Source organism: Sander vitreus, chromosome 6 (assembly GCF_031162955.1).
Source record: "Sander vitreus isolate 19-12246 chromosome 6, sanVit1, whole genome shotgun sequence".
Taxonomy (NCBI): domain Eukaryota; kingdom Metazoa; phylum Chordata; class Actinopteri; order Perciformes; family Percidae; genus Sander; species Sander vitreus.
Genome location: NC_135860.1, coordinates 1,051,772 through 1,059,342, shown reverse-complemented (window position 1 = coordinate 1,059,342; position 7,571 = coordinate 1,051,772). Strand labels below are relative to the sequence as shown.

Sequence of the window (7,571 nt, the reverse complement as noted above, 5' to 3'; positions counted from 1 at the left end):
GCCCAGCCCGGCCCGAGGATAGTGGCGGAAAATAACGGCCGAGCCGTTCGAGGTGTCCATTGTCAGGTATTGAGCTCAGGCAGAGGCAATATATCAAAGTGACCAAATGAAACCAGTACTTTTGCTTTCATACTTTTACTACATCAAGCTGCTAAATAGCCTACTTAAGCACTTGTAGTAAGGTTTGAATACTTGTAGTGGAGTATTTCCACAGTGTGGTATTAGTAGCCTACTTTTAGTTTTAGTTTTTAGATAGTGTAAACTTTATTTGGGTGTGTTTTGTCTCCTTTTCACTGGTTGGAATTCCTTTTTTGACTTTTCTTGTTTGTTTGTGTTGTGTTGCAGGTGACAGGCGTGGGCTACAACGGAGCGGGAGAAGTTTTACTGGACGGGGAGGTCATCCACGGCTTCTCCTGCCCGTCAATCAGCAAGATCGTGGAGGTGAGTCGACACGTCGGGGCTGCTGCACGTCCACCAAACATCTCTACAAATTATAAATAATATATTTTAAAGTATAATGATTTTTATTTAAATATGTAGCCTACACTTCATCATCATTGTGAAATATAAATCCAAGCTGTAGTGTATATACTGTATATATTTGACCTTTCTTTGTTCAGCTTTGTTGTGCTTGTTTTCAGATGTTAGTTTCTGTGTGTGTAACTTGTAGGTGTTCACGTGTACCTGGCCAATAAAGCTGATTGTGATACGAGAGGGAGGAGCAAACAAGGAGGAGCACTGAAAGGTGAAAGTAAGAAGTCAGAAAGCCAGACTTCATTTTACACTCAACAGATCAGAATCAGGGTGAGTGGTAATCTTATTCTTCAGTCCCTCCAGGATTTCGCTGCCTTTTTTGGAGATTGTTGCGGCCCAAAATCCCTGATTTCGTGGGAGCTTTTGTATGTGTATGTGTCTTTTGTATGTGTGTTGCAATGAAGTGAAAGTTGCAAAAATTGTGGTCAAAATTGCGAGTCACACCAAATTCACGGTGGTTGATTGAATTTGCGTGTAATTGTTTAATCTTTCATACTGTATGTCAGAAAAATACCTTACTGATAAAATATCAGCGTCCTAGAGTCCAAGGCAACGTCTGTAAATGTTTTCATTTTCCAGGTTTCTGAGCCATACAGCTACTTAACTTGTGACGCACCAACAGTCAAAATGGAGAGCAGCCACAGCATGAAGTCTAACTTATTTATTGGATTCAAACCAGTCAAAGTTTATCATTTTGATAACTAGAAAATACACATGGTTTGGAATAAACTAAAGTAAAATAACCGTTATACTCTGTGTGTGTGTGTGTGTGTGTGTGTGTGTGTGTGTGTGTGTGTGTGTGTGTGTGTCCAGTGTTACTGGTTTACTTCTCAGGCTTGAGAAGACGAGTGATTTAGAAGAAGACGAGGACAGATCACAGTCTCCGGTCTGCAGCTGTCCCTCTATGGAGTGGGAGTGTGAGCAGTCTGAAGATGATCCTCAAAACTCCAGTAATGAACCTGGACCCTCAGACACAAAGTAAGAGACTGTTTCTACTGTAAACTGACCTGAGGATTATTCAGTTATTATGGTAGTCTTATGATCTACACTGTTCTTTTATAATTACATGAGCGCGGTAGAGGATAGTAACGAAACAGAGTTCATGACAGTAAAGAAACACAGTATAGATGTAGTGGTGAATGTCAGGTGATCCATGAAGGCTCTGATGGGGGGCTTCTGGATTCTAGACTTGGACAGGTGGCCTCTGCACTCCGTCTCAGCTGCCTTGACCACCATATTCATGACAAGGGCAAACAGGATAACAGAGATAGTACAGCCAGTTATGACCGGTGCAGTCAGATGTTAAACTCCCAGATGTGACTCTAAGCCTGCAGTTACCAAAGTAGTTCAGGATGAGGTCCTTCATCTTACTAGGTACTGTATGTGGTGTTGGTCCAGGGTGGCCACATCTTAATAGGTTTCAACAACAATCGACAAATCATTTTAGTGATAAAGAAATGTTTTTACAGAGAGATGAAGAGGAGTGATGTTTCTGAGGAGGAGGAGCCGTCCAGATCCAGAACCAGAACCAGAGCTGGACTGCAAACAGCCAGTCAGAGCAGCTCTGTACAAAGTAAGTCTGTCCATCTCTCTGCTGATGTCTTCATGTCTGAACACACCACTGCTTGTTGTAATACTGAGACATTTGTTGTGTTGTACAGCACAGACATTTAACATCATTATAAATATCCTTACAGTTTAAGTCCATCTGAAATTGAACTGCATCATTATCATATTGGTAATAAAAATAGTCAACTTTTTCTTTTTCTTGTTTTTCACTTTTGTCCTTTTTTTGTAGTGAATGTTGCTCGTCAGAAACATAAGATCAGGATGAAGGGGACATTTGAACGTGTGACTGAAGGAGCTGAAACAGGAAGTAGATCCCTCCTCAACAGGGTCTACACTGCCCTCTACATCAGAGAGGGACAGAGTGAAGAGGTTAATACCCAGGATGAGGTGAGGCAGCTTGAGACAGCTTCCAAGATGAAGACTCTCGATGACTCTCCAATCAAGTGCTGCGACATCTTTAAAGCCTTACCTGACCAACAGAAACACATCAGAGTCGTCCTGACTAACGGTGTTGCTGGTGTTGGAAAAACCTTCTTAGTGCAGAAGTTCTGTCTGGACTGGGCCGAGGGTTTGGAAAACCAAGATATCAGTCTGGTGATTCCTCTGTCCTTCAGGGAGCTGAACGTGATCAAAGATGAGCAGTACAGTCTTCTGGAGCTGCTTCGTGTTTTCCATCCAGCATTACAGAAGCTCACAGCAGATCAACTTGCTGGCTGCAAAGTTCTCTTCATCTTTGACGGCCTGGATGAAAGCAGACTTTCACTGGATTTCAACAAACTTGAGGTTGTTTCTGATGTCACACAGAAGTCATCAGTCAATATGCTTTTAACAAACCTCATCAAGGGGAATCTGCTTTCCTCAGCTTTCGTCTGGATAACTTCCCGACCTGCAGCAGCCAATCAGATCCCTCCTGCATGTGTTGACAGGTTAACAGAAGTACAAGGCTTCACTGATGCCCAGAAGGAGGAGTACTTCAGGAAGAGAGTCAGTGATGAAGAGCTGTCCAGCAGAATCATCTCACACATCAAGACATCCAGGAGCCTCCACATCATGTGTCTTCTCCCAGTCTTCTGCTGGATCACTGCTACAGTTCTGGATCACATGTTGACTACCGACCAGAGAGGAGAGCTGCCCAAGACCCTGACTGACATGTACTCACACTTCCTGCTGGTTCTGACATGGAGGAAAAAGCACAAGTATGATGAGGGACATGAGACGAGTCCACAGGAGCTGATGGAGGCTGACAGGGAAGTTCTTCTGAAGATGGGTAGGCTGGCGTTTGAACAGCTGCAGAAAGGAAACATGTTCTACCAAGAAGACCTGGAGCAATGTGGTCTGGATGTCACAGAGGCCTCGCTGTACTCAGGAGTCTGTACACAGATCTTCAAAAGAGAGAGTGTGATCTTTCAGAAAACCGTCTACTGCTCGTTCATCTGAGTGTTCAGGAGTTTCTGGCTGCAGTCTATTTCTACCACTGTTACACCAACAGGAACACAGAGGTACTGGAGGACTTCCTGGGAGCAGACTGGGATAAATACCCATCGCTGGATCTGAGTGACAGTGATGGCAATGTTCATGATTACAGAACCCTAGATGTCTTCTTGCAGAGAGCCATGGAGAAATCCCTGAACAGTAAAAATGGCCACCTGGACCTGTTTGTCCGCTTCCTCCATGGACTCTCTCTGAGTCCAACCAGAGACTCTTAGGAGGCCTGCTGGGTCAGACAGACAACAGTCCAGAAATCATCCAGAGAGCCATCAATAACCTGAAGAAGATCAACATGGACAAGATCTCTCCTGACAGAAGCATAAACATCTTCCACTGTCTGACGGAGATGCGCGACCACTCAGTCCATCAAGAGATTCAAGAGCTCCTGAAATCAGAGAACAGATCAAAAAAGATACTTTCTGAGATCCAGTGCTCAGCTCTGGCCTACATGCTGCAGACGTCAGAAGATGTTCTGGATGAGTTGAACCTGAAGGAATACAACACAAGAGTGGAGGGACGTCGGAGACTAATTCCAGCTGTGAGGAACTGCAGAAACGCTGTGTAAGTCCAGATGTGATTAACTTTTATAAAATACACACTTACACTTAAAATATACCATTTTTTTTTCTTTCTAAGAGAAAGACGGCTTTGTATCATTGATTCTCTGTCTGGAAATTTCTTGTTTATTTACTTTTTTTATTTATTTTTTGGATGAAATGTTTAGGCCTAGTTAGACAATGCATGGGTTACACTATTTTGTTGTGGCTGCTGTAATATGTTTTCTTTATTCTTTATTTTGTGCAAAGTAGAGTATGTTGTATATGGACATTGGACTAGAAGCTGTTGATGAAATTTCTTTTCTACTGGTGTCATGCAATTCCATGTGGAATGGGCCATTTAGTGGCATGACATGTTCATAAAATACAATAGTATAGCTACTCCTTTCATTTGCAAGATTTATTCAAAAGAAAGATAAGTTTGCAGATTATGAAAGAGAGAGAGAGAGATGAGAATTATTGTTTCATGTCAAACACAGTGAGAGAAGATTAGCCGGACCACTGATGAGCAAATGTTCATGAAATGCATGAAGTAAATATAATGTGTCCCTTATTCATAGTTACATTTGTTGTAATATTTGTGTCATGACATATTTTCTGGCTGCAGAATCTCAGAGACTCACTGTGAAGTTGTGGCCTCAGCTCTGAAGTCCAACCCCTCCCATTTGAGAAAGCTGGACCTGAGTGACAACGACCTCTGTGGTCCAGCAGTGGAGCATCTGTCTGATGGACTGAGGAGTCCAAACTGTAGACTGGAGACGTTGAGGTCAGATCATTGACTGTAGTTCATGTGTTTTTTTCTATTCAATTCAAATCTATGACTGAGGTTTCACATGCTTGGCTCATAACTGTTCAGTATTTTTATTACTGTATTATTATATGAATTTTAATTACATTTTTGTTTCATAAATGTTCTGTCTTTCCAAAAGGCTGAACAAAGTAGAAAAAAGTATTTCCTTTTTTCAGCTTCCACAGACTGACATTGTGGTCCATTAGTTAGTGAACACGATTTCAGTACTGATGAGGCTGTAGAGTCTGCCAGTGTCTTTACATGCAGTTGAAAACCACATTATATTCAGGATAAGGCAAGACCGTACCCTGGTTACTGCTGTGCATGTAAACACACTGAGTGAGGGATATGAATGAGGTTGCTGAAGAGCAGAAAGAAACAGTTTGAGCTTTGATTATAAATTAATTTTTTATCTTCATCATAATTATTCATAACAACAGAATGACACTTTTCTCCTTTGTAGTGAAAAGTTTGATCAGGACATAGTCATTTTGAGTTACACATTGAAAACCTGATAATACATTTTTTGTACATCAATTATTCCCTTTATTCAGATTACATGACTGCAGTTTGTCAGAGAAGAGCTGTGCTTCTCTGGCCTCAGCTCTGAAGTCCAACCCCTCCCATCTGAGGGAGCTGGACCTGAGTTACAACAAGCTGGAGGATTCAGGAGTGAAGCTGCTTTGTGGTTTTCTGGAGAGCCCAAACTGTAGACTGGAGACTCTAAGGTCAGTTCACTGACTCTCCTATACTTTTGTAGCATGGACAGAGATCCCGTGGGGATCTGTAGAGTATATACCCCTATCAAAAAACATGAAAGATAGTTGAAATTTTTCATAAAATGGAAAAAAGAAGCAATACTAAGGCTCTGCATGTATCGAGCTGAACAGTAGTAGTATTAGTAGCAGCTAGCATTAGCATTAAAAATATTCTGATATTTATGCATTATGATGTTTTTTTAATGCCAATATTATTTTTCTTTGTCACTCTTTCTTCAGTATCAACTTTCTTACACCATGTTGGCATTATGGGAGGGGGGCAAGAAAAAGTGTGATTTACATATAATCTGTATTCTAAGTCCCAATATGATAAAACCATTTGCTGAAAAGACCAGTGGATTTCTGCTCAAAATGTTCCTTTGACCATATAAAGTAATTTAATGCACATTTGGACAAGTTCCTGATATTTGAACTTTTCATAAAACCTCATGACTCTACATATGCCATATTAGCACCGGGTTTCGGTACCCAACCCTGTTAGTTTGCTAGCTGTGTGTAAGGCCATGCTTTGGAGCGGGCTGTGGATCCAGAAGATTTGACTCAGAAGTATGCAAATTGTATATAAATCACGCTCTCCTTGCCCCCTTCACGCCAAAACAGTGACAAAAGGTTGAACTGACAAAAAGATTGAAAAAAACCTGTTAGCTTGAAAAAAATCTGGCACTGAAAAAAGAGTGACAAATTGTCATTGAAAGAAACTAATGGTTCATTTTATTCATTAAGTTATTCATTTTATTTTCGATGCAAAAAACGGACTGTTACTGTTCTAGCTCCATAAACTTGCTGCAGCAGGGAAGGAATGGAGTAAACACAATGTCACTGATATGTCTTTATTGAAGTAGCAGTTTGTTGTCATGAATATTTATGAGAGCTCTTATTTTGTATTGTTTACATTGTTTTTAACCTGCATCCTGTTGGGTTCAGTTGTTCGGAGTTTCCATTTTCTAAACTTCTACAATCTAATCCTTCTTCAGTTCTGAACAGATTATAAAACATTGAATGATTTCAACATTGTCTTCAAAAGTAACACTATTATTTATTCAGATTGAGTGGCTGCAGTTTGTCAGAGATCAGCTGTGATTCTCTGGCCTCAGCTCTGAAGATCAACCCCTCCCATCTGAGAGAGCTGGATCTGAGTGACAACGAGCTACCAGATTCAGGAGTGAAGCTGCTCTCTAATCATGTGGAGAGAACACACTGTAGACTGACTCTGAGGTCAGTAGAGGGTCCGACACAGAAGAGTGAAATGTTTGATTTGTTTTCCTGTGATGTTTTTTCCTCTAATCTAGGCTCAGAACATGAATGTTGGCAGTCAGATGTAGTTTTTTGCAGTGAACAATTTATGCAAAGCATCAGATTAGTTGACTCTTGTCAGGGTTCTGAAGCTGGCTTACTTGAACAAACAATTATTTAAAAGTGGATCTATAACTTTTGGGATTGTTTATCTCTACAGGATCGATGACATTTTGATCACAGCTGAGAAACAAAAAGAAATGTAAGTATTGAAAGAATGTCCCCCCGTTGATTAAACTATTGTACACTTTAAGATCTGATCTTAAAGGAGCTTTACGTGAATTCATAACATTGATATAGCAGTAGACAAATATTTGCTATGTAAAGATATAGTGGAATAATGGCGTCCCTGAACAGAGAATTCACACTCTCCCTGTGTGTGTTGTAATCAGGCCCTGCTCATTCCTTTCTACCTATCCCTTTGTGTGCATGCCTCATTGGCGAGCTAATCAACGCCACAGTGCACTACACAGACTGGGCGGGTGTGGGAGAGCGTATACGGGGGATATCACTAATAACAACCTGAGAGTCGTATGGAGGCAATCCCTGCCTGGATACTGA

At 41.1% G+C, this 7,571-nt stretch overlaps 1 pseudogene across 1 annotated transcript; it reads left to right on the top strand.

Annotated features, from left to right (window-relative positions):
* The first annotated feature begins 717 nt into the window (after positions 1-717).
* LOC144519106 (protein NLRC3-like) lies at positions 718-4,156 on the top strand (annotated as a pseudogene). Its single transcript, XR_013502080.1, has 4 exons — positions 718-804; positions 1,348-1,512; positions 2,004-2,107; positions 2,333-4,156. The product of XR_013502080.1 is annotated as a protein NLRC3-like (transcript).
* Positions 4,157-7,571: the final 3,415 nt, after the last annotated feature.